This window comes from Mustelus asterias, chromosome 27 (assembly GCF_964213995.1).
Source record: "Mustelus asterias chromosome 27, sMusAst1.hap1.1, whole genome shotgun sequence".
Taxonomy (NCBI): Eukaryota; Metazoa; Chordata; class Chondrichthyes; order Carcharhiniformes; family Triakidae; genus Mustelus; species Mustelus asterias.
In genome coordinates, this window is record NC_135827.1 from 15,625,515 (window position 1) to 15,651,028 (window position 25,514).

Sequence of the window (25,514 nt, forward strand, 5' to 3'; positions counted from 1 at the left end):
GGACTTTGTGCTCAGGACTGTGGGGTGGAACTTGAACCTACAACCTATTCACTGAGAATCAGGAGCGAGACACATGGAGACACTGCTGATGATTTAGAAATAGAGTCATAGAGGTTTACAGCATGGAAGCAGGCCCTTCGGCCCAACTTGTCCATGCTGCCTTTTTTTAACCACTAAGCTGATCCTAATTGCGCGCATTTGGCCCATATCCCTCTATACCCATCATACCCATGTAACTGTCTAAACGCTTTTTAAAAGACAAAATTGTACCCACCTCTACTACTACCTCTGGCAGCTTGTTCCAGACACTCACCACCCTCTGTGTGAAAAAATTGCCCCTCTGGACCCTTTTGTATCTCTCCGCTCTCGCCTTAAACCCATGCCCTCTAGTTTTAGACTCCCCTACCTTTGGGAAAAGATATTGACTTTCTAGCTGATCTATGCCCCTCATTATTTTATAGACCTCTATAAGATCACCCCTCAGCCTCCTACGTTCCAGAGAAAAAAGTCCCATCTATCCAATCTCTCCTTATAACTCAAACCATCAAGTCCTGGTAGCATCCTAGTAAATCTTCTCCGTGCTCTTTCTAGTTGGGGAAGGTAATCTCTTAACCTAGTTTAACCTGGCTTATGGTCACTTAGTTACCGAGAGGTTAAGCATTTAAACTTGACCAGACTGGTTATGACTCATGATGTTACACGACTCTGTTACATCAACTTGCAAGCCATCACATTTGTACCTAACATCACAAAGCCCCCCAAAAAATCTGTCGATTGATAAATCAGCCATGTACACAAATATTTTAAGCAACTGGTAAATACAGGGTCAATATCATGATTTATTCAGTACATTATTATTGGCTTTGGCACTGGTTGAGGTGATAGCTGGCAACAGAGAAGAAGAACTAAGGACATGAGAAGGCATTTAAGGATTTTTTCTTCAATAAGCCAAGAGACAAGATGGTAGAACCATGGGATAGATGTTTGCAACAGAGTTCAGAGCAAAGATGTATTGACAGAATTCGAGAAGGGTTTGAAGTTCTCCAAAATGGTAAGGTTTTTAACAGCTGTGCACACACTGAATTTCCAAGCATTGCAAAGGGCTGTGATGTATCAACGGGTGCCAAGGAACACCTTGCAAAGGCAAGAGGAGAGCAGATGCACAGTCTGCAAGTAAGGCAAGTGGAGGAGGTGACTGCAACGCACGAGGATGTGAAGGAGAATGATGAGATGAAGGAAGAGCCAGATTCAGGAGGCTTGGAGGAGGTGGAGGTGGAGTTAACCAACGCGAAGCCTGGAGACTTTACAATAATGAAAGAGTTTGCCAAGTTGCAGACGAAAATCTGCAGGACCAGTGCAAACGCTGAGGTGCTTTCTGAGCCCATCATTCTAATTTGTCAAATACCACCGGATTTCAGTGGCTCAATCAGTTCAGAGAGTGACGCTGATTCCCTATCGACGGACAGCAGCAGTCCTATCTTCTATAATGACCAGGACTTATCCCTCTGGTCCACACTATGGGATCCAGCATTAATATCAGAGCCTTTGAAATCATTGTCTGTTGACCCAGAATCTTTACATCAGACGTCCAGTGAAACAGCAGATTCTCAATTTAAGCTGATCAGCAAATTGGAGACCTGGAGTACAGGGGTGAAGACAAAGTTCAGAAGTCAACTCCACCAGTTGACGCAGAGAGTGAAACCAAAAGCAAGATCACCAGAACAAATGAAGCTGGAGGAAGGTGGTGTGTGTGAAGAGCATAAACTGGAAGATGGGTTTAGTGACATTCCGCTTGTATAACTATTACTTCCATTAAGACATTTATATTATATATTATATATAATCAATACGTTTCTGTAGAAAACGTCATTAAATGTTATCTATGCACCATCTCACCCATTGTTGTAGACTTTGAATTGAATAATATCCCAGCACATAGCTGCCTACACTTTTCAGCCTCTTGCTTCATGGAATTTCACACTTCATTTGAAGCAGTCAGTTTATTTAATTCTGGCTCTGTGTACTTGGGAAGAAGTCTAACAACACCAGGTTAAAGTCCAACAGGTTTATTTGGTAGCAAATGCCACTAGCTTTTGGAGCATGCTACTCCTTCATCAGGTGGAGTGGGAGCCGTGCTCACAAACAGGGCATACAGAGACACAAACTCTGTGTACTTGTCCAGGGGTGAATTGCCTGGTGCCATCAGCTCTTAAAGGGCTGCAGGTCAATTTTAAAGGGGCAGCCACTACAAAACAAAACTTTTTAAACGGCACCAGATTGAACACCCTTCTGACAAGATGAGTTGGAGGTGTTGCCTTCTGAAGACAGCGCTACAGAGAAAGGCGAGTCTTCTGCTGTTTGTGATTTATATAAACGATCTGGAAGAAGGTGTAACTGGGGTGATCAGTAAGTTTGCGGACGACACAAAATTGGCAGGACTTGCAGATAGTGAGGAGCATTGTCAGAAGCTGCAGAAGGATATAGATAGGCTGGAAATTTGGGCAAAGAAATGGCAGATGGAGTTCAATCCTGATAAATGTGAAGTGATGCATTTTGGTAGAAATAATGTAGGGAGGAGCTATACGATAAATGGCAGAACCATAAAGGGTGTAGATACGCAAAGGGACCTGGGTGTGCAAGTCCACAGATTCTTGAAGGTGACGTCACAGGTGGAGAAGGTGGTGAAGAAGGCATATGGCATGCTTGCCTTTATAGGACGGGGCATAGAGTATAAAAGTTGGGGTCTGATGTTGCAGATGTATAGAACGTTGGTTCGGCCGCATTTGGAATACTGCGTCCAGTTCTGGTCGCCACACTACCAGAAGGACGTGGAGGCTTTGGAGAGAGTACAGAGGAGGTTTACCAGGATGTTGCCTGGTATGGAGGGGCTTAGTTATGAGGAGAGATTGGGTAAACTGGTGTTGTTCTCCCTGGAAAGACGGAGGATGAGGGGAGACTTAATAGAGGTGTATAAAATTATGAAAGGCATAGATAGGGTGAACGGTGGGAAGCTTTTCCCCAGGTCGGTGGTGACGTTCACGAGGGGTCATAGGTTCAAGGTGAAGGAGGGGAGGTTCAACACAGATATCAGAAGGACATATTTTACACAGAGGGTGGTGGGGGCCTGGAATGCGCTGCCAGGCAAGATGGTGGAGGCGGACACACTGGGAACGTTTAAGACTTATCTAGACAGCCATATGAACGGAGTGGGAATGGAGGGATACAAAAGAATGGTCTAGTTTGGACCAGGGAGCGGCACGAGCTTGGAGGGCCGAAGGGCCTGTTCCTGTGCTGTATTGTTCTTTGTTCTTTGTTCTTGGAGTGGATCAATACCTTCCATCATAAGAGCATCTTGCATGGAGTCTTCAGAGAGAACTCTGGCACACACTCGAGCAAGCAGGTGAGGAAGAAATGTACTTGAGTTAAGTTGTTGGCATAGTAAGTGTACTCATAGATGTACTCACATGTACTCACCCAACCTACACACCATTGGACACTAAGGGGCAATTTAGCATGGTCAATCCACCTAACCTACACACCATTGGCCACTAAGAGGCAATTTAGCATGACCAATCCACCTAACTTGCACATCTTTGGACTGTGGGAGGAAACCGGAGCACCCAGAGGAAATCCACTCAGAAACGGGGAGAATGTGCAAACTCCACACAGACAGTGACCCAAAGCCAGAATCGAACCCGGGTCCCTGGCACTGTGAGGCAGCAGTGCTAACCACTGTGCCGCCCATACTTGGCTTAATTTAGCAATGTTTGCGGATGAGGTTTGCTGGTAGCACTTCAATGAGAATTTGCGTTAGAGGGTCAAAGCATAATTCCTTAGCTACTCACCCAAACTTTAGTGACTAAAGTTTGTCAATGTTTTAGTAAATATTTCATAATTGACCCATTAAATGTGGCAAGGCAGAAAAACGCGCACAAGATGTCTATACACTTAGTGATTGCACACTCACAGAAAGTAATCGATAGCTTGGGCATTTGAGTCCTGCGAACATCAGCTTTTACTTGTTACTCCAGCATATCTGTCTGCTGGAGAAGGTTACACATAACTAGCATCAGGATGGAGGGGGAGGGGCAACTAAGCTGCAATCCTCGATTCCTTACAGAACCGGGGGGACACTGGAGGTTCTGGACATGGAGACGGTTGCCGCCATCAGTGAAGGGTGAGATTGGAAATTAGCCAAACTAAAATTATTATCCATCGTTTATTGTTCTTATTTTTCTTAGTCATGTATTAAATTCCTCCACACACACAGGCATACATTCCAGTGTCGCTAGCTGTCTATCCAGGTGTGAAATGAGCCCGATGTATACTGGTGTGTCCCCCTACTGTGCCTAGCAGTGCAAAGGCGGACGGACACCTTGTGTCAGTACAGCAACTCCTTCACTGTCGGAGAACATACAGATCACCCACACCACTTCGCAACGATGTTCACAACACAAATTCCAAACTCCAATGTCACTCTAAAGATGTGCGGGTTAGGTTGATTGGCCATGCTAAATTGCCCCTTAGTGTCAGGGAAAATGTGTGGGGTTACGGGAATAGGGCCTGGGTGGGATTGTGGTCGGTACAGACTCGATGGGCCAAATGGCCTCCTTCTGTACTGTAGGGATTCTACGATTCTATGAATGTTGACCAGTTGAAGCATGCCATTCGTGTGGAATCTCTGATACACTGATCAGCTGGGTGAGGCATTCTACCAGCAGAATTAAGTCGGGAAATTATCCCACTAGCGCAAACAGTGTTATAGGTAACACTTTGTTATTTCCATAAGAATGGGCGTAGACCATTCAGCCCCTCAAATCTGTCTGGCTATTTAATTTGATCTATGGATGACCATTTACCCAACTTTGATCCGTATCACTTAACACCAGGGATCTGCAGGCAGTTCTGATCAGCATGCCACCACCACTCTCTCCTGCCCCTATACAATTGCAAGGTGTTGCAGGAGTCCAGTATGTGATTCCAGGGAATTTTCACTCTCAGTCAGCATTTCAGGATACCTTCCGGAGGTAAAGTTTCAGCTCACAGCTAATCATCATTCCAGTCTTTTGCTGCGTAATGGACCCACAGCAGATGCCACAGCACTGCGCTGCTCTGTACTGATGCACAGACTAATAGGCTGTTTCTTATACTGTCACTTAGCAACTCTGGATACACACGAGAATCCATAGAATCCCTACAGTACAGAAGGAGGCCATTCGGCCCATCGAATCTGCACCGACCACAATCCCACCCAGGCCCTATTCCCTTGACCCCATGTATTTACCCTGGCCAGTCCCTCTGACACTATGGGGCAATTTATCATGGCCAGTCCCCCTAACCCACACATCTTTGGACTGTGGGAGGAAACTGGGGCACCCGGAAGGAACCCGCGCAGACACGGGGAGAATGTGCCAACTCCACACAGACAGTGACCCAAGGCCGGAATTGAACCCAGGTCCCTGGCGCTGTGAGGCAGCAGTGCTAACCACTGTGCCACCGTACCGTTCCGACTGCACAAGGATGTGAGGTATGTCCACATGCAGGATTAGATCAATGAGTAAGAATAAGATTACTGACCCCCTCCCCCCAATGGTCTTGGCCACTAGAAGCCCATCAGAGCATGGGTTTGGACATCAGTTTGGGAAGATGTAAAGATGCACTTTCACAAACTTCATTAGTGAACTCAAAAGGTATTTATTAATAAGAATTGTACAGCAGCCGCCTGGGCAGTAGCCAGCTTCCAAAATGTCTGCCTCCAGGATTTTGACTCAACAATAGTGAAGAAAAAGTGATATATTTTGTTATATATTTAAAATGGATGCAGATTGCTTTAAGAGCTGATCACATGATTCGATGGTGATGTAATTTGGATGTTTGCAGAGGCTGCTGTTTTAGTTTCAGTTTCTCTCTGTAAAGACAAAAGCTCTTAGAATATGAGGGGGAGGGGGGATCTCATTGAAAGTTACAGAATACTGAAAGGTCTGGATAGAGTGGATGTCGGGAAGATATTTCCATTTGTAGGAGAGACTAGGATTTCGAGGGCACAGCCTCAGAGTAAAGGGACAACCCTTTAGAACTGAGATGAGGAGGAATTTCTTCAACCAGAGGGTGGTGAATCTGTGGAATTCATTGCCACAGAAGGCTGTAGAGGCCAGGTCATTGAGTGTATTTAAGACAGAGATAGATAGATTCTTGATTGGTAAGGAGATCAAAGGTTATGGGGAAAAGGTGAGAGAATGGGGTTGAAAAAATTATCATAGAATTATAGAATCCCTATAATGCAGAAGGAGGCCATTCGGCCCATTGAGCCTGCACTGACAATGATCCCACCCAGTCCCTATCCCTGCAACCTCATATATTTACCCTGCTAATCCCCCTGACATCAATGGACAATTTAGCATGGCCAATCTACCTAACTCACACATCTTTGAACTGTGGAAGGAAACCGGAGCACCCGGAGGAAACCCACACAGACACGGGGAGAACATGCAAACTCCACACAGACAGTGACCCAAGCCGGAAATCGAATCCGGGTCCCTGGCGCTGGGAGGTAGCCACTGCTAACCACTGCCATCCCAAATCAGCCATGATTGAATGGTGGAGCAGATTCGATGGGCCGAATGACCTAATTCTGCTCCTATATCTTATGCTCTAATAGACCCATTGTGTATTAGTTTGAATCTCCGAGTGCAAACCGTGTCTTTTTTTTCTATTAAAACCCACAACCCCAAACATCATTCAGACATCACACATTTCCAGGTCAAGATGGTGTGTGTCTTGGAGAGGAACTTGCAAGCAGTAGTATTCCCATGCACCGGCTGCCCTTGTTATTGTATTCGGTAACGGTTGTGGGTTTAGAGGAAGAAGCCTTGGTGCAGTGCTTCTTGCAGATGGTTCAGAGTGCTGTCACTGTGTACAGGTGAAGGAGACGGAGAAGAATGTTTATGGTGGTAGGTAGATGCTACCCGAGGGCTCAGCTTTGTCCTGGATAGTTCCAAGCTTCTTAAGTGTATTAGCTGAAGGTGGAGAGTGTTCCATCACACTCCTGACCTATGGCTTCTGGTTGGTGGACAGAATTTGAGGAGTCAGGAGGTGAGAAACTGAGCTCGGAGTTCCTAGTCTCCGAATGGTTCATAGAACATAGAACATAGAAAGCCACAGCACAAACAGGCCCTTCGGCCCACAAGTTGCGCCGATCACATCCCCACCTCTAGGCCTATCTATAGCCCTCAATCCCATTAAATCCCATGTACTCATCCAGAAGTCTCTTAAAAGACCCCAACGAGTTTGCCTCCACCACCACCGACGTCAGCCGATTCCACTCACCCACCACCCTCTGAGTGAAAAACTTACCCCTGACATCCCCCCTGTACCTACCCCCCAGCACCTTAAACCTGTGTCCTCTCGTAGCAACCATTTCAGCCCTTGGAAATAGCCTCTGAGAGTCCACCCTATCCAGACCCCTCAACATCTTGTAAACCTCTATCAGGTCACCTCTCATCCTTCGTCTCTCCAGGGAGAAGAGACCAAGCTCCCTCAACCTATCCTCATAAGGCATGCCCCCCAATCCAGGCAACATCCTTGTAAATCTCCTCTGCACCCTTTCAATGGCTTCAACATCTTTCCTGTAATGAGGTGACCAGAACTGCGCGCAGTACTCCAAGTGGGGTCTAACCAGGGTCCTATAAAGCTGCAGCATTATCTCCCGACTCCTAAACTCAATCCCTCGATTAATGAAGGCTAGTACGCCATACGCCTTCTTGACCGCATCCTCCACCTGCGAGGCCGATTTAAGAGTCCTATGGACCCGGACCCCAAGGTCCTTCTGATCCTCTACACTGCTAAGAATGGTACCCTTCATTTTATACTGCTGCTCCATCCCATTGGATCTGCCAAAATGGATCACTACACACTTATCCGGGTTGAAGTCCATCTGCCACTTCTCCGCCCAGTCTTGCATTCTATCTATGTCTCGCTGCAACTTCTGACATCCCTCCAAACTATCCACAACACCACCTACCTTGGTGTCGTCAGCAAACTTACCAACCCATCCCTCCACTTCCTCATCCAGGTCATTTATGAAAATGACAAACAGCAAGGGTCCCAGAACAGATCCCTGGGGCACTCCACTGGTCACTGACCTCCATGCAGAGAAAGACCCCTCCACAGCCACTCTCTGCCTTCTGCAGGCAAGCCAGTTCTGGATCCACAAGGCAACAGCCCCTTGGATCCCATGCCCTCTCACTTTCTCAAGAAGTCTTGCATGGGGGACCTTATCGAACGCTTTGCTGAAGTCCATATAGACCACATCCTGTCGCCACATTATTTATATGGTTGATCCAGAGGAATGTCTGATAAATGGTGGGCCCTCTAAGAGGTGGATGTTGGATATACAATGATGGTAATGCTATTGAACACCAAAAGGAAATGGTTAGATTCTCTCTTGTTGGAGATGGTCGTGGCTTGGTTATGGTATGCCACTTGCCATTTATCAACCCAGACCTGAATCTTGTCCAGATCCTGCTGCATGTGGACACAGACTGCTTCAGTATCTGTGGGGCTGTGAATAGAACTGAACATTGTGTGAACATCGCTACTTCTGACCTTATGATGGAGGGAGAGTCATATGAAGCAGCTGAAGATGGCTGGGCCTAGGACACTAACCTGAGGAACCCCTGCAGTGATGTCCTGGGATTGAGATGATTGATCTCAAATAACCACAACCATCTTCCTTTTTATTAGGAATGACTCAAACTAGTGGGGAATTAAATTGTGGAATCATAGAATCCCTCCAGCACAGGAGGAGGCCATTCAGCCCATTCTCTCCTTCTACTCCCATTGACTTCAATTCTACTGGCTTCCTTGATACCAAACTCTGCTAAATACTGCTCTGATGTCCAGGGTGGTCGCTCTCACCTCACCTCTGTTGTCCATGATTGGCCTTGGCTGTAATGAGGTCAGGAGCTGAGTGGCCCTGGGGAACCCCAAACTAAACATTGGCAATTACTGGGCAGAAAACATCAAGGAGAAACCCTTGCTAACAGGAAAGTACACCCCTTCTCAGGAGCTGCTACACACTGGGTATTTCCAAATGATTCAAAGCTTGAAATGAATTGGAGCAAGTTTTGGTTGAAATTAGCTTACAGTTAAATCAGCAAAGCTCGACAAGCATGCAGGATGTTGCCCACTATCAAATGAAAACGATTTTCCCTTTATTCAACAGGAATCAATTTTACTCCAAGAAGCTACTGTTAAAGCTCTTAGACCATAAACGCTCAGCTTTAAAATGAAAAATTAAACATAACATTTAAAAATTACTGTCAGTGATATTGGAGGGAGAAAGATTTGCTATAGAAATCATAGAAACCCTACAGTACAGAAAGAGGCCATTCGGCCCATCGAGTCTGCACCGACCACAATCCCACCCAGGCCCTACCCCCATATCCCTACATATTTTATCCGCTAAATCCCTCTAATCTACGCATCCCAGGACACTAAGGGGCAATTTTAGCATGGCCAATCAACCTAACCCGCACATCTTTGGACTGTGGGAGGAAACCGGAGCACCCGGAGGAAACCCACGCAGAAACGAGGAGAATTTGCAAACACCACACAGACAGTGACCCGAGCCGGGAATCGAACCCAGGTCCCTGGAGCTGTGAAGCAGTAGTGCTAACCACTGTGCTACCGTGCCGCCCAAATACTTATACTTGTATTAACATTTTCTCTGTCCAGTATTTCAGTGCAGGCAATAATCCATTTAAAATGAGGGAGTATTAATGTGCATCTCATGGTCTCTTTGCCCTATTTCCCTCTTTTTCTAAAGGCTTTAAGCATTTAGCTGTCTAGTTTCAGGTTTGTGTGGCAAAAGATGGTTTTGTGTGATAGGGATAGATCTACAAGGCACCTAGGTCAAACTGGTGGCCTCTGCCTTGGGAATATCTAACCGTCCTTTCACTGTTGCTGGGTCAAAATGCTGGAACTCTCTAAAAGCACTGTGGGTGTACCTACACAAACTTCAGCAGTTCAAGAAGGCAGCTCAGCACCACCCTCTCAACAGCAATTAGGCTGGGCAATAAATGCTGGCCTAGCCAGTGATGCCCAAATCCCGGAAGTGAATTAAGTTTAAAAACAACTCATACTATTGAGCACAGGGGAAATCACTCCATACTGCACAGGGACATTGATGCACGTCAATTGAACTCAAGACACAAGGCTTCGGTAACTGAAGGCTTTTATTGCCTAACAATGGAACTACTAAAACGTAAGTACACCACCCCAGACTGACGAGGTCCCGCCCGAGCAGGGGGTCTTATACCTCTCCCAGGAGGCGGAGCCCAACTGGGATGTGCCACAACAGTAACAACCACAGGTGTATTAATCCCACCCTAGCCCAACAACAACATTAGAACAACCCCACAGTGGGAACCAACGATGGTTCACCACATTCACCCCTCCTTTGAGAACAAAGGCCGGCGGGGTGCGAAAACAGACTAAAAAAAAAGTCAACAGATTATAAGTCCAGACGGTCTGGAGGACCGCACCGTCGTTGTGACCTCCTCAATACCGGCGGTGACACCGGAGTAGGTGCTTGCGGTGGCGTTCTCTCCAAAACAGCGTCCGGCTGTCCTCTCGCGGACTCACAGGCCGGTTGACCCTGATGAAACGGTAGTGCAGGGGATCCCGATACATTCTGCGATGGCGCCGATCTCCGGGTCTCAGGCAAGCTGTACAGTGGAGTATAACTGTTATGCACTGGTCCCGGTGCTGACCGCGCCACGTCCGGGGGAGAAATAAGGGGTAAGGGATTCGTCACTGGGGGTGTGGGAGCGACAGGAGTTGCTACGTCCCCTGCGGGCGCCAGGTCTCGGATCGAGACTGTGTCCTCTCGCCCGTCAGGATATGCCACATAGGCATACTGAGGGTTGGCGTGGAGGAGGTGGACCTGTTCGACCAAGGGGTCGGACTTGCGGGCCCTTACATGTCGCCGCAGAAGGACGGGTCCTGGGTACGTCAACCAGGCTGGTAAAGATATCCCCGAGGACGACTTCCGAGGGAATGAGAACATCCTCTCGTGGGGAGTAGCATTGGTTGCCGTACACAGGAGGGAGCGAATGGAGTGAAGCGCATTTGGGAGGACCTCCTGCCAACGGGAGACTGGAAGGCCTTTGGACTTCAGCGCCAATAGGACAGCCTTCCAGACTGTAGCATTCTCTCTTTCCACCTGTTCATTACCCCTAGGGTTGTAACTCGTGGTCCTACTGGAGGCAATCCCGTATGAGAGCAGGAATTGCCTCAAGTCATTACTCATGAACGACGAGCCCCTGTCGCTATGTATATAGCTGGGGTACCCGAACAGGGTAAAAAGATCACGGAATGCCTTGATCACCGTGGCAGTCGACGTGTCCGCGCAGGGGACAACAAACGGGAACCGGGAGTACTCGTCTATGATGTTAAGTAAGTACACGTTCCGATCTGTTGAGGGAAGGGGGCCCTTAAAATCCACACTCAGCCTCCCGAAGGGGCGAGTGGCCTTGACCAAATGTGCCCGGTCAGGTCGGTAAAAGTGCGGTTTGCATTCCGCGCAAATCCGACAGCTCCTTGTCACTAACCTGACGTCCTCCACCGAGTAAGGCAGGTTGCGGGCTTTGATAAAGTGGTAGAGCCGAGTGACCCCAGGATGGCACAGGTCATTATGGAGGGCGTTCAAGCGATCCTCCTGCATAGTAGCGCATGTTCCGCGCGAGAGGGCATCCGAGGGCTCATTGAGTTTCCCTTGGGGACTATGATTCATTATGGACAGACTTGTGGCGTTATCAAGGTTCAGTTAAAAACCTGAACTGGTCCAAAATCACAGGCACAGTAAGATGAAAAATCGCTCAGCTCATTCCTACCCTTCTTGGGAGACGAGCTGCTTTCTGATTTACTCTTTCCGATGAACGATGCTCCCCAGTCGTACAGTGCTTCCCCGAAAAGAAAAACTAACCAGGTCGTAACAATCATGATCTTCCCGTCTGGTCTTTGCTGAACGGACAGCACGCTCAGTTGCAGCTGCCTTAACCAGGCTTTCAGCTAATTGTGATGTTTGCTGACACTGTCAAGTGTAACAATGGTGTAACCAGTCACTGGATGTAACTGCTGCAGCATATCTCCAGGTCAAACCCTATGTCTGAAGGTCTGTAATATTCCCACCAATCTAGGTTATGGAATCTCACTCCTCTATTAAGAAGTTATAAATGTGAACTCCTGTTGGGGCAGTGGAAAAGTCAAAATGGCGACAATGTGGATTCGATCTCTCAGAGCATTAAACTGGTGGCACGGTGGTTAGCACTGCGGCCTCACAGCGTTAGGAACCCCGGTTCAATTCCGGCCTTGGGTGACTGTATGGAGTTTGCACGTTCTCCCCGTGTCTGTGTGGGTTTCCTCCGGGTGCTCAGGCTTCCTCCCACAGTCCAAAGATGTGCGGGTTAGGTTGATTGGCCATGCTAAATTGCCCCTTAGTGTCAGGGGGATTAGCCGGGTAAATATGTGGCGTTATGGGAATAGGGCCTGGGTGGGATTGTGGTCGGTACAGACTTGATGGGCTGAATGGCCTCCTTCTGCACTGTCGGGATTCTATGATGCTTTTGTGTCCATTTATATTCATCAACACAGCAATCTCCTGTGGTCCATTGGCATACTTGGGGGAGGGGTGGGGGGCGTTTTCCCATCCCGCCCACCACGGGAACCGCCACGGTGGCGGACCACACAAAGGTCCATTGACCTCGGGCAGGAATTTCTGGTTTTGGGGCAAAAACGGCCAGAAAATCCCACCCCCCAGAGTTTGAAAATCACCCCCCCCCCTCACCCCACACCCCTCCCCAACCACCCAGCAACAGACCCTTTTCTTTGTGTAGATTTAAGAGTTTGGGTCCAAAATTCTCACAAACGTATGAAGTTTTGATGCCATTGTGCTGATGCTAGGAACATGGGGGCAGGAACACAGCTCCATTGCAGACTGAGAGTAACCTCATAGGACAGGTTAGCTCTCCATTCCTGCATCCAAGTCCCAGAGTAACTTCCCATCATGTCTGTGGTGAACCATCGTTGGTTCCCACTGTGAGGTTGTTCTAATGTTGTTGTTGGGCTAGGGTGTTCACACTGTGGGATTGTTCTAATGTTGTTGTTGGGCTAGGGTGGGATTAATACACCTGTGGTTGTTACTGTTGTGGCACATCCCAGTCGGGCTCCGCCTCCTGGGAGAGGTATAAGACCCCCTGCTCGGGCGGGACCTCATCAGTCTGGGGTGGTGTACTTACGTTCTAGTAGTTCCATTGTTAGGCAATAAAAGCCTTCAGTTACCGAAGCCTTGTGTCTTGAGTTCAATTGACGTGCATCAATTTTATTGCCTAACACTAAGCTCTCGACGGAAAGGAGAGTATGGAACAAATCTTAAAGCCAGAGCGTCTGACGCTGGATCCACGTGCGGTGGGCGCCTCTAACACCTTCGACCACTGGCTGAAGTATTTTGAGGACTACCTGGCAGCCTCCGCAGCGGTCATCACAGATGACGACAGACTCCGGGTCCTCCATGCGAGGGTAAGCGACACTGTCTACCTTGCGATCCGTGCGGCCACCACTTACCCGAGGGCCCTCGAGCTTTTGAAAAAGCGCTACACGAAACCTCCCAATGAGATCCACGCTCGTTACCTCCTCGCTACACGACGTCGGCAGTCGGGCGAAACCATGGAGGATTACGCCAATGAGCTCTTGCAGCTTGCCAGGGGCTGCGACTGCAAAGCTGTGTCGGCTGAGCAGTATATGTATGACCTCGCCCGAGATGCGTTTGTGGCAGGGGTAGGGTCTTCGTACATCCGTCTCAAGCTGCTAGAAAAGGGGAATCTCAACCTGACCCAAGCTATGGAAATGGCTGAAATGCTTGAGGTGGCGTCGAAGAGCTTGGTCCTGTATCCGGAGGACCACGTGGAGACAACGTGGCAGGAGCAGTCACAAATCCCTCCTCGCCCCACGGGCTCGAAGTGCAGTGTTATGGCGTGCTCCCATGTAGACCCGACGACGGCGGCAGCCCCATGCGGCCCGCGGTGCTACTTCTGCGGAGGAGCCAAGCATCCACGACAAAAGTGTCCTGCTAAAGCGGTGGTCTGTAATCAATGCGGTAAAAAGGGGCACTACGCGAAGGTGTGCAGATCAAAGCCCAAGAACGGCAGTGCAGCCTGTGACCTTTCAGAACGGGGATCATCACCATCGACGTCGAAGTACCCACGGGGTTCGTCCACGTGCGAGTCCAGGACGACGCCATTGTGGTCGACGGAGTCGGAGGAGGATGACCACCAGGAGTCGCTACGCTTGGCGCCCTCAACCATGTGCGATTCATGGGGGCGGCCATTTTGGTCGACGACGACCAGGAGCGACCAGCAGGGGTCCTCAGCATCGACCTCAGCTGCCTGCAGTGACGTTCAAGGGCCAACGGTGGCGTCGATCACCCTGAACCAGGCTAAGCACCACAGGCTTGACTGTTCAATGATGGACATAAAGGTAAATGGTCATGCAGTTTATTGTCTGTTTGACAGCGGGAGCACTGAGAGCTTTATTCACCCTGACACTGTAAAGAGGTGTGGACTCCAGGTTCAACCTGCCAAACAGACAATCTCTATGGCATCACGGTCCCGGTCTGTCCCTGTTCAAGGACGTTGTGTGGTAACTCTGAAAGTGCAGGGCACAATTTACGAGCGATTCAGGCTCCTTGTGTTGCCGCATCTTTGCGCACCAATTCTCCTCAGACTAAACTTTATGGTCCACATGAAGAGTGTGATCCTACAGTACGGTGGGCCACTCCCTTCGCTGACAGTACGGGACCAGCTGCAGTCTCCAAATTGACCAAAGCGCCCCGCATGCAATCTTTCTACATTAAAGATCACCACACCCTCTTTATTCAAGAATCTGGTACCAGGCTGCAAGCCCATCGCTACTAAAAGTAGGCGTTACAGCGCTGAAGATCGGATCTTCATCAGATCTGAGGTTCAGCGGCTCCTCAAAGAAGGGATCATACAGCCCAGTGTTAGTCCGTGGAGAGCACAGGTTGTGGTGGTTAAGAGCGGGAACAAACCCCGGATGGTCATTGATTACAGTCAGACCATTAATCGATATACGCAGCTGGATGCGTATCCTCTCCCGCGCATATCTGATATGGTCAATCAGATTGCGCAGTACCGGGTGTTCTCCACCATAGACCTTAAGTCCGCCTACCACCAACTCCCCATCCGCCCAGAGGACCGACACTACACGGCTTTTGAGGCGGATGGTCGTCTGTATCAGTTTCTTAGGCAATAGAATTGATGCACGTCAATTGAACTCAAGACACAAGGCTTCGGTAACTGAAGGCTTTTATTGCCTAACAATGGAACTACTAGAACGTAAGTACACCACCCCAGACTGATGAGGTCCCGCCCGAGCAGGGGGTCTTATACCTCTCCCAGGAGGCGGAGCCCGACTGGGATGTGCCACAACAGTAACAACCACAGGTGTATTAATCCCACCCTAGCCCAACAACAACATTAGAACAACCCCACAGTGGGAGCCAACGATGGTTCACCACAGACATGATGGGAAGTTACTCTGGGACTTGGATGCAGGAATGGAGAGCTAACCTGTCCTATGAGGTTACTCTCAGTCTGCAATGGAGCTGTGTTCCTGCCCCCATGTTCCTAGCATCAGCACAATGGCATCAAAACTTCATACGTTTGTGAGAATTTTGGACCCAAACTCTTAAATCTACACAAAGAAAAGGGTCTGTTGCTGGGTGGTTGGGGAGGGGTGTGGGGTGAGGGGGGGGGGTGATTTTCAAACTCTGGGGGGTGGGATTTTCTGGCCGTTTTTGCCCCAAAACCAGAAATTCCTGCTCGAGGTCAATGGACCTTTGTGTGGTCCGCCACCGTGGCGGTTCCCGTGGTGGGCGGGATGGGAAAACGCCCCCCACCCCTTCCCCAAGTATGCCAATGGACCACAGGAGATTGCTGTGTTGATGAATATAAATGGACACAAAAGCATCATAGAATCCCGACAGTGCAGAAGGAGGCCATTCAGCCCATCAAGTCTGTACCGACCACAATCCCACCCAGGCCCTATTCCCATAACGCCACATATTTACCGGGCTAATCCCCCTGACACTAAGGGGCAATTTAGCATGGCCAATCAACCTAACCCGCACATCTTTGGACTGTGGGAGGAAGCCTGAGCACCCGGAGGAAACCCACACAGACACGGGGAGAACGTGCAAACTCCATACAGTCACCCAAGGCCGGAATTGAACCGGGGTTCCTAACGCTGTGAGGCCGCAGTGCTAACCACCGTGCCACCAGTTTAATGCTCTGAGAGATCGAATCCACATTGTCGCCATTTTGACTTTTCCACTGCCCCAACAGGAGTTCACATTTATAACTTCTTAATAGAGTGAGATTCCGTAACCTAGATTGGTGGGAATATTACAGACCTTCAGACATAGGGTTTGACCTGGAGATATGCTGCAGCAGTTACATCCAGTGACTGGTTACACCATTGTTACACTTGACAGTGTCAGCAAACATCACAATTAGCTGAAAGCCTGGTTAAGGCAGCTGCAACTGAGCGTGCTGTCCGTTCAGCAAAGACCAGACGGGAAGATCATGATTGTTACGACCTGGTTAGTTTTTCTTTTCGGGGAAGCACTGTACGACTGGGGAGCATCGTTCATCGGAAAGAGTAAATCAGAAAGCAGCTCGTCTCCCAAGAAGGGTAGGAATGAGCTGAGCGATTTTTCATCTTACTGTGCCTGTGATTTTGGACCAGTTCAGGTTTTTAACTGAACCTTGATAACGCCACAAGTCTGTCCATAATGAATCATAGTCCCCAAGGGACCATCTACATATCTGTTTCAGAGGGAGAGAGAGACAGGTAGTTACAATTTGTGGGGCACCAGTCACAGAATCATAGAATCCCTACAGTGCAGAAGGAGGCCTATCGAGTCTACACCGACTTTCCAACAGAGCATCTTACCCAGTCCAACAACCCTGCCCTATCTCAGCCCCATGCATTTACCACCTAACCTACACATCTTGGGACACTAAGGGGCAATTTAGCATGGCCAACCCACCTCACCTGCACATCCGCATCATGCATGGCCGACCAGGACGCTCTCTCTTGCGCTCGCTGCCTGCCATGTGCATGTTGGGGACATTAGCAGGCTGGTTATCCAATTGTTTGGCTGGGTCGTGAACAATATTTCCATGGCCAACAGGTCCTGAAGTGGGACTTGAACCTCGAGTTTCTGGTTCAGAGTCAAGAGCACTATCTTCTCAATCACAAGACCTGCCCCCCCCCAGCTTGGTAAGTAGCACTGGGAAATATCATAATGGGATCAGGAGTCACTGTGAAGTGCTGATAAAATCAACTAATATTCAGTCTGAAACAAGAAATAAACAGAAACCAACTCACGGATATAATTTAACATGAAAGTTGCTCCAATGCTACAAGTTCAAACGTATATTAACAATATTAGAGCACTGAACATTTATAGAATAGGGTAAAGCAGGCACGGTACAGACCAGCCAAGGTTTAACCAAAGTTAAGTTCAGAACCCATCATGGCAAGTTTTAAAGTGTATTCTAGTGAAGCTAATAACATATCCATGAAATTACAGTTTCAACATCAAAACCTAACTGTTATGTAGTGACACTCGAAGTGTTGTCAGGAGACTAAAAGCATCATTAGAAACAAAAAAAACATTTATTTATTCGTGAGACATGGGCATCATTGGCTGGCCAGCATTTATTGCCCATCCCTAGTTGTCCTTGGAGGGCAGTTGAGAGTCAACCACATTGTTGTGGCTCTGGAGTTACATGTAGGCCAGACCAGATAAGGACGGCAGGTTTCCTTCCCTAAAGGACATTAGTGAACCAGATGGGTTTTTCTGACAATTGTCAATGGTTTCATGGTCATCAGTAGATTCTTAATTCCAGATACTTTTTATTAAATTCAAATTTCACTACCCACCGTGACAGGATTCGAACCCATGTCCCCATAACATTAGCTGAGTTTCTGGATTAATCGTCTAGTGATAATACCACTAGGCCATCACCCCCATCCTTATTATTCCCTATTGAATAAGGTAAACTAGATACTGGGGTTTGCAGCCCTAGGCTGCCTTGGAGCAGCCTTACTGCATGGCTTCAAGATGTATTCTGCCTGGGAGAGGACTCCACCCTCTGGGGTGATCTTTCTCAGATGCCATTGGTCCCTCAAACCAGGTGACCCTCTGCTGCTGTACTGTCTTAAAGAGACGGACACCACAATCACTACAACTAACATTCTGCATGGCAAGGAACCTGTAACTAGTGCCTCATTTAGTGTGTCTGATGTTGCAATACCACAACATGACACTCTTAAAGTCCTCTAAAGAAAGGGTTCTTAACCTCTTTTCTTCCAACACAAACCCCAATTCCCAAACCGTGTTATCATAGTTCCTGTAATAAAGCACAAATACTTCTGAAATCACAAGAGAAAAGATTCAGTGGCAGCTGATTGGATGGTCTCAATCTTAGTGACAAGGAAGTTTGTGTGTTTGGGACCATCACACAGGCTGAGCAGAATTTGACGGTTCCCCTGCTGGTGGGTTTGTGGGTGATGGGGATGGTGGTGGGGGGGGGGGGGGGGGGGGGGGGGGGGGGGCAGTGGTGGGGGGTGACTGTAGAATGCTTTGCAGGGTCTTCCCACAGGGTTCACGCCTGCCTTGACCTCTGCAACTTTACATTGGGAAGGATGAGGCCTAGGCTGGCCGGCCCATCTTTGCCCCAATTGAGGCCCTTGAGTGCCAATTATTGACCATTGAAAGGCCACCTCAATTTGGCAACAGAAGTTCATGGGCAGGCAGGATGCTCCAAGATTAACCTTGTTCTACTTTTGGATGGGAAGATGAAAAGGGGGTGTGCCTCCATCTGCAGCTTCCTTTTGACATCGGGCACTTTCCCAAAAGGTCTGACCCCCCCCCGCCCCCCCCCTCCCCTCCACTGCAGGTATCCTCCCCCCCACCCCAGCCTCTCCCTGAAACTCCCACGCTGCCAATCCACCCCATCCCCAACACTGGGCATCACCTACTTCCCTGCCCTGAGACGCCCAAAACCTACCTGGTCCAAGACCCCCAGGGCTTAGACGATGGGGACTGCTTGAAGGCCCAGTCCCATCCAATCTGATTGTCTAAAGAGGGACTTCCTTCTGACCAAAGCACGGAGTCTCACCTCCAGCAAATTAATGCTTATTAGCGCATAAAATGGTTGCGGGGCTACCGTTATGGGCAAGTGTTTATCGCCTGTTGCGAACAGGTAGGGGATTAATTCTCTTCTCACCATGAGTCCATAAATAAAAAGGTGTTTTTGATGTTTGATTTCCCCCAACCCTTCAGTTTGGAGTGATTTATGAATAACCCCCACAGCAAACCTGAAATAAGGTAAAATCAGAGGGTTATTTCATTTTATAAACACAAAAATGCAGGAAAGTGGTTTCACAATGTGTCCCCCCCACCCCCTCTTTTGTACTCACACATTAATAGAGATATATGAACATGTAAAAAAGGGGTACATGGCAAAACCACGATTAAAAATAAGAGTTATGATTTTACATCAGTCCAACGTACAGAGTCCAAAGCCCAATGGCGTATTCCTTCTGAGGGCAGGAGGCTGACTGTTGCAGGGTGGTCATGATGTGGAGATGCCAGCGTTGGACTGAGGTAAACACAGTAAGAACACCATCTACCAGGTACACGGATCATACTCTTGCAACTCGGCCAACGTTGTCTACCTGATACGCCGCAGGAAAGGATGTCCCGAGGCATGGTACATTGGGGAGACCATGCAGACGCTACGACAACGGATGGATGAACACCGTTCGACAATCACCAGGCAAGAGTCTTCTCTTCCTGTTGGGGAACACTTCAGCGGTCACGGGTATTCGGCCTCTGATCTTCGGGTAAGCGTTCTCCAAGGCGGCCTTCACGACACACGACAGCGCAGAGTCGCTGAGCAGAGACTGATAGCCAAGTTCCGCACACATGAGGACGGCCTCAGCTGGGATCTTGGGTTCATGTCACACTATCTGTAACCCCCACGACTTGCCTGGACTTGCAAAATCTCACTAACTGTCCTGTCTGGAGACAATACACATCTCTTTAACCTGTGCTTAACGCTCTCTCCACTCACATTGTCTGTACCTTTAAGACTTGATTACCTGTAAAGACTCGCATTCCAATCATTATTTTGTAAATTAAGTTTGTGTCTATATATGCCCTGTTTGTGAACAGAACTCCCACTCACCTGACGAAGGGGCAGCGCTCCGAAAGCTAGTGGCTTTTGCTACCAAATAAACCTGTTGGACTTTAACCTGGTGTTTGTGAGACTTCTTACTGTGTTGTAGGGTGATCCAGAGCGAGATTCTCCTCAATGGAGAAGGCACGCTGAGATGAATTAGTTTTGAAAGCACAAATACAGATCATAGAATCCTACAGTGCAGAAGGAGGCCATTTGGTCCATCGCGTCTGCACCGACCACAAACCCACCCAGGCCCTATCCCCATAACTTCATGCATTTACACTGCTTATCCCCCTGACACTAAGGGGCAAGTTAACATGGCCAGTCCACCTAACCCGCACATCCTTGGACTGTGTGAGTAAACCAGAGCACTTGGAGGAAACCCACGTAGACATGGGGAGAACGTGCAAACTCTACACAGACAGTGACCCAAGCTGGAAATTGAACCTGGGTCCCTGCCGCTGTGAGGCAGCAGTGCTAACCACTGTGCCATCATACCGCCCAATGTTTCCATGTTCCCAAAGTTCACAGTGTAGATGAGGGCCAGGCAATTGTAAACCTGGGCATGGACTTGTTCTGCTGCTACCCATGAGATGATAATTCTTTTGGAAAGCTTTGAATTGGGGGAGAGCGGATTTTAGTAAAATAAGACAGGATCTGGCCAAGGTAGACTGGGAACAGCTACTAATGGGAAAATCTACAGAAGAGCAGTGGGGAATGGGGGGGTCGGGGGTGGGGGGGGGGGTGGCATTCAAAAAGGAAATGGGTACATTATCTATAAGCTATGATTCCATTATTATGACTGTATTGGGCTATTGCTGGATTAGTCTGTGAGACAGCTCTCCCAATTTTGGCACAAACCCGATATGATTGTGAGTTGGGAGGGGTGACAGGGCTGGGTTGCCATTTCTCATGCCCAGGGCAATAGGTTCAGTTTTATTTATTTTTGTCTTTTTTGATTTAACTGATATAATGGCTTTCTGGGCTATTCTAAGAGTCAACCAAATTGCTGTGTGTCTGGAATCACAGATTTCCTTCCCTAAAGGACATGAGTTCTTGAGGTGGCACGGGGCGACACTGGTTAGCAATATTGCCTCACAGTGCAAGGGATCCAGTTCAATTCCCGGCTTGGGTCACAGTCTGTGCGGAGTCTGCACGTTCTCCCCGTGTCTGCGTGGGTTTCCTCCGGGTGCTCCGGTTTCCTCTCACAATCTGAAAATGCTGGTTAGGTCCATTAACCCGAACAGGCGCCGGAGTGTGGCGACTAGGGGAATTTCACAGTAACTTCATTGTTAATGTAAGCCTTACTTATGACTAATAAATAAACTTTACTATACTTTGAGTGAACCTGATGTTAAAACAATGGTCTCATAGTCATGCAGATTTTTATTTAATTCAAATTTCACCATCTGCCTTGGTAGGATTTGAATCCTAGTCCCCAGAGGATTTTTAAAAAAGGGGGCGCGCACTATATATTAACTATATTTTTTTATTCGTTCATGGGATGTGGGGGTCGCTGGCTGGGTTAGCATTTATTTATTGCTCATCCCTGAGGGTTGTTAAGAGTCAACCACATTGCTGTGTGTCTGGAGTCACACGTAGGCCAGACCAGGTAAGGATGGCAGATTTCCTTCCCTAAAGGACATTAGTGAACCAGATGGGGTTTTTTTTTTCATGACAATCATTTCATGGTCATCAAGGGCGGCACGGTAGCACAGCGGGTTAGCACTGCTGCTTCACAGCTCCAGGGACCTGGGTTCGATTCCCGGCTCGGGTCACTGTCTGTGTGGAGTTTGCACATTCTCCTCGTGTCTGCGTGGGTTTCCTCCGGGTGCTCCGGTTTCCTCCCACAGTCCAAAGATGTGCGGGTTAGGTTGATTGGCCATGCTAAAAAATTGCCCCTTAGAGTCCTGGGATGCGTAGATTAGAGGGATTAGCGGGTAAACTATGTAGGGATATGGGGGTAGGGCCTGGGTGGGATTGTGGTCGGTGCAGACTCGATGGGCCGAATGGCCTCTTTCTGTACTGTAGGGTTTCTATGATTCTATGATTAGACTTCTAATTCAAGATTTTTATTGAATTCAAATTTCACCATCTGCCGTGGTCAGATTCGAACCCAGGTTCCCAGAGCTGGGTTTCTAGTCCAGTGACAATACCACTGTGCCACTGCCTCCCCTTAGGGAAACTGGCGTGTTGATGTTGCACTCACAAGGTGATTATATCACACACTATTTTGTGTATGCGCAGGATTGCAACAGTCGTATTTGCAAATGTAAATTCCCAGCTGTTTCTTTTAGTGTATTATTCCGGTGACCAGCTGCCATATGTCTTTCCCCACTTTTTCTTTTGCTGTTTCATCTCTTCCCCACTCCTGCTCCCAATTCATTCAGTCTGGCACGGATTGGTGGAGTCTCTCTTCGCTGACTTGCACATTTTCCTTATTTGAATGTTGCCTCAGGCCCACTGGAGATGGGCCTGTTTTGTGTGGACACTGCAGGGAGTTGGGGTGTCAGGGTGCCAAGGTTCATGCACATGAGTAATGTGCATCCTCTAAAATAGCCCCGCAAAAGATTTCTTCGTACTCAGCAAGGCAGCTCACCATCACCTTCTCGAGACCATTCTGTATTCATTCATGGGATGTGGGCATCACTGGCTGGCCAACATTTATTGCCCATGCCTAGTTTCCCTTGAGAAGGTAGTGGTGAACTGCCTTCTTGAACTACTGATACAACTGAGCATCTCGCTAGGCCATTTCAGAGGGCAGTTGAGAGTCAACCACATTGCTGTGGCTCTTGAGCCACATGTACGTCCAACCGGGTAAGGATAGAAACATAGAAAAACTACAGCACAAAAACAGGCCCTTCGGCCCCACAAGTTGTGCCGGACATATCCCTACCTTTTAGGCCTACCAATAACCCTCCATCCTATTAAGTCCCATGTACTCATCCAGGAGTCTCTTAAAAGACCCTATTGAGTTTGCCTCCACCACCACTGACGGTAGCCGATTCCACTCGCCCACCACCCTCTGTGTGAAAAACGTACCCCTAACATCTCCCCTGTACCTACCCCCCAGCACCTTAAACCTGTGTCCTCTCGTAGCAGCCATTTCCACCCTGGGAAAAAGCCTCTGAGAGTCCACCCGATCTATACCTCTCAACATCTTATACACCTCTATTAGGTCTCCTCTCATCCTACGTCTCTCCAAGGAGAAAAGACCGAGCTCCCTCAGCCTATCCTCATAAGACATGCCACTCAATCCAGGCAACACCCTTTCAGATGACAGATTTCCTTCCCTAAAGGACGTTAGTGAACTAGATGGGTTTTTCTGACAATCAACAATGGTTTCATGGTCATCAGTAGATTCTTAATTCCAGATATTTTTATTGAATTCAAATTCCACCATCTGCCGTGGCGGGATTCGAACCCAGGTCTCCAGAGCATTAGCCGAGCTTCTGGAGTAATAGTCTAGTGATAATACCCCTAGGCCATCGCCTCCTCATGGTGTGGTGGGCAATAAATATTGGACTTACCAGTAGCACCCACATATCCTGAATGAATGTTAATAAATGTGGCAAGAGCAGACACTTTACATCACTGCTTGAAGCAGGTAATCAGTGGAAAGGAAAAGTCTGTGACTAATAATGAATGTAATTGACTTCTGATGTGACAATGAACCTCAGCAGTTCACTTGGTCCAACCTCTTTAAAATGTTGTGGTTCAGTAGCTCCTGGTTTAAGTCTCACTGTAATACTGTTGGTCACGAAAGGAGCATTCATGATGTGATCCAGCAGATTGTTAACTCGGTAATCCTTCCAATACTTCCAGTTCCTGGTACCCACCCTTCATTGAAATGCCAAAAATGAGCAGGTCACATGCTCTTTTTCTCTGCCAAGCCCACCTCCTCTCCTTCTCCACTGCGCAGGCTGTGGGGTGGGGGGGGGGGGGGGGGGGGGGGGGGTGGCGGAGGTTGGTGGTGGGGGCGGGGTTGGAGGATATCCATCATGTTCTCCAATTCTGCGACTATAAACCAGATACACATTCCTGGTAAGGGAATAACCCATTGGCAGACATCTTCCATTTGCCCAACTGGCTTCTTTGTGGCCTTGCTCTGGTTCAGCTGCTTGTGATCTTGGCAGACTCCTTGAAACCTTCTTGCGGTCCCCTAGAGGGCCAGGGATTCCCCCCCCCCCCCCCCACCCGCCCCCACCGCCACCCAATCCTGCAGTGATTCAGAACTCCTGCTCTAAAGAAACCAACCGACCCAACACCAAGCCAGCCAGAGCAATGAAGGATGGGTAATGAATGACTGCCAACTTACCGACAACATCAGCCATTCAGGGATATACTTTGTTTGGTATTTCTATACGTTGGTAATGAACGTTAAGGTGATTGTGTTTTACTGAAGCTGCATTTAAGTGGCATAAGGAATGAAACACGGTGGCTTGGAGTGAATGGGCAGAGGCTTAATTATTGGGATCCTGTTCAATATCAATGCGTGAGGATGAATTTAATCCACCTGGATTCTAAGCTTGGGAAGATGGAATGGGTTTGATGCATTGGAACTGGATGCAATGAAATAAAATTTCATTACTGAAGTTACCCATTATAGACTCATTTGGAAACTAGGTGACATCTCTTCAAAACTTATGGGAAGTATTTGTAAGTTAAGTAAGTATTTCAAGATTTGCAGAATGTCCAAGTATTCTATGTTGCAATGCCTCCCCAACAACACCTCCAGGTTCAGAAACACCCCCAACTGGTTGTATTTATCAACAGAAGCTCTACCAGCCTCATCACCGTGCACCGTAAGCTTGATCTGCCAGCAAGAAGACTAACTTCTAGGTATCCATTGTCTATGATTCAAGAATTTGTTACCTCACTTTCTTGGTACAATTAGCTTGCCACTTGCAATGCATTTAATGATACATTCTTTTTTTCAGCTGCAAGCAACAGGGTCACTGGCGTTGCAACACGCATAGGTAAGGGTATATCGCAACTGGTCAGTGATAACATGTGGCTGAATATCTCAGCTCAATGGTACTGTGATTATTATCAATGGAGGCCACTTTTGAGGTGAATTTGGTTGCTGAAGAAGACAAACATTGATTCTAAACCGACTAACTATAAATGTAGAGGAAAATGTTAAGTTTCTCTCAAAAGACAGATATAATGAGGAAAAGG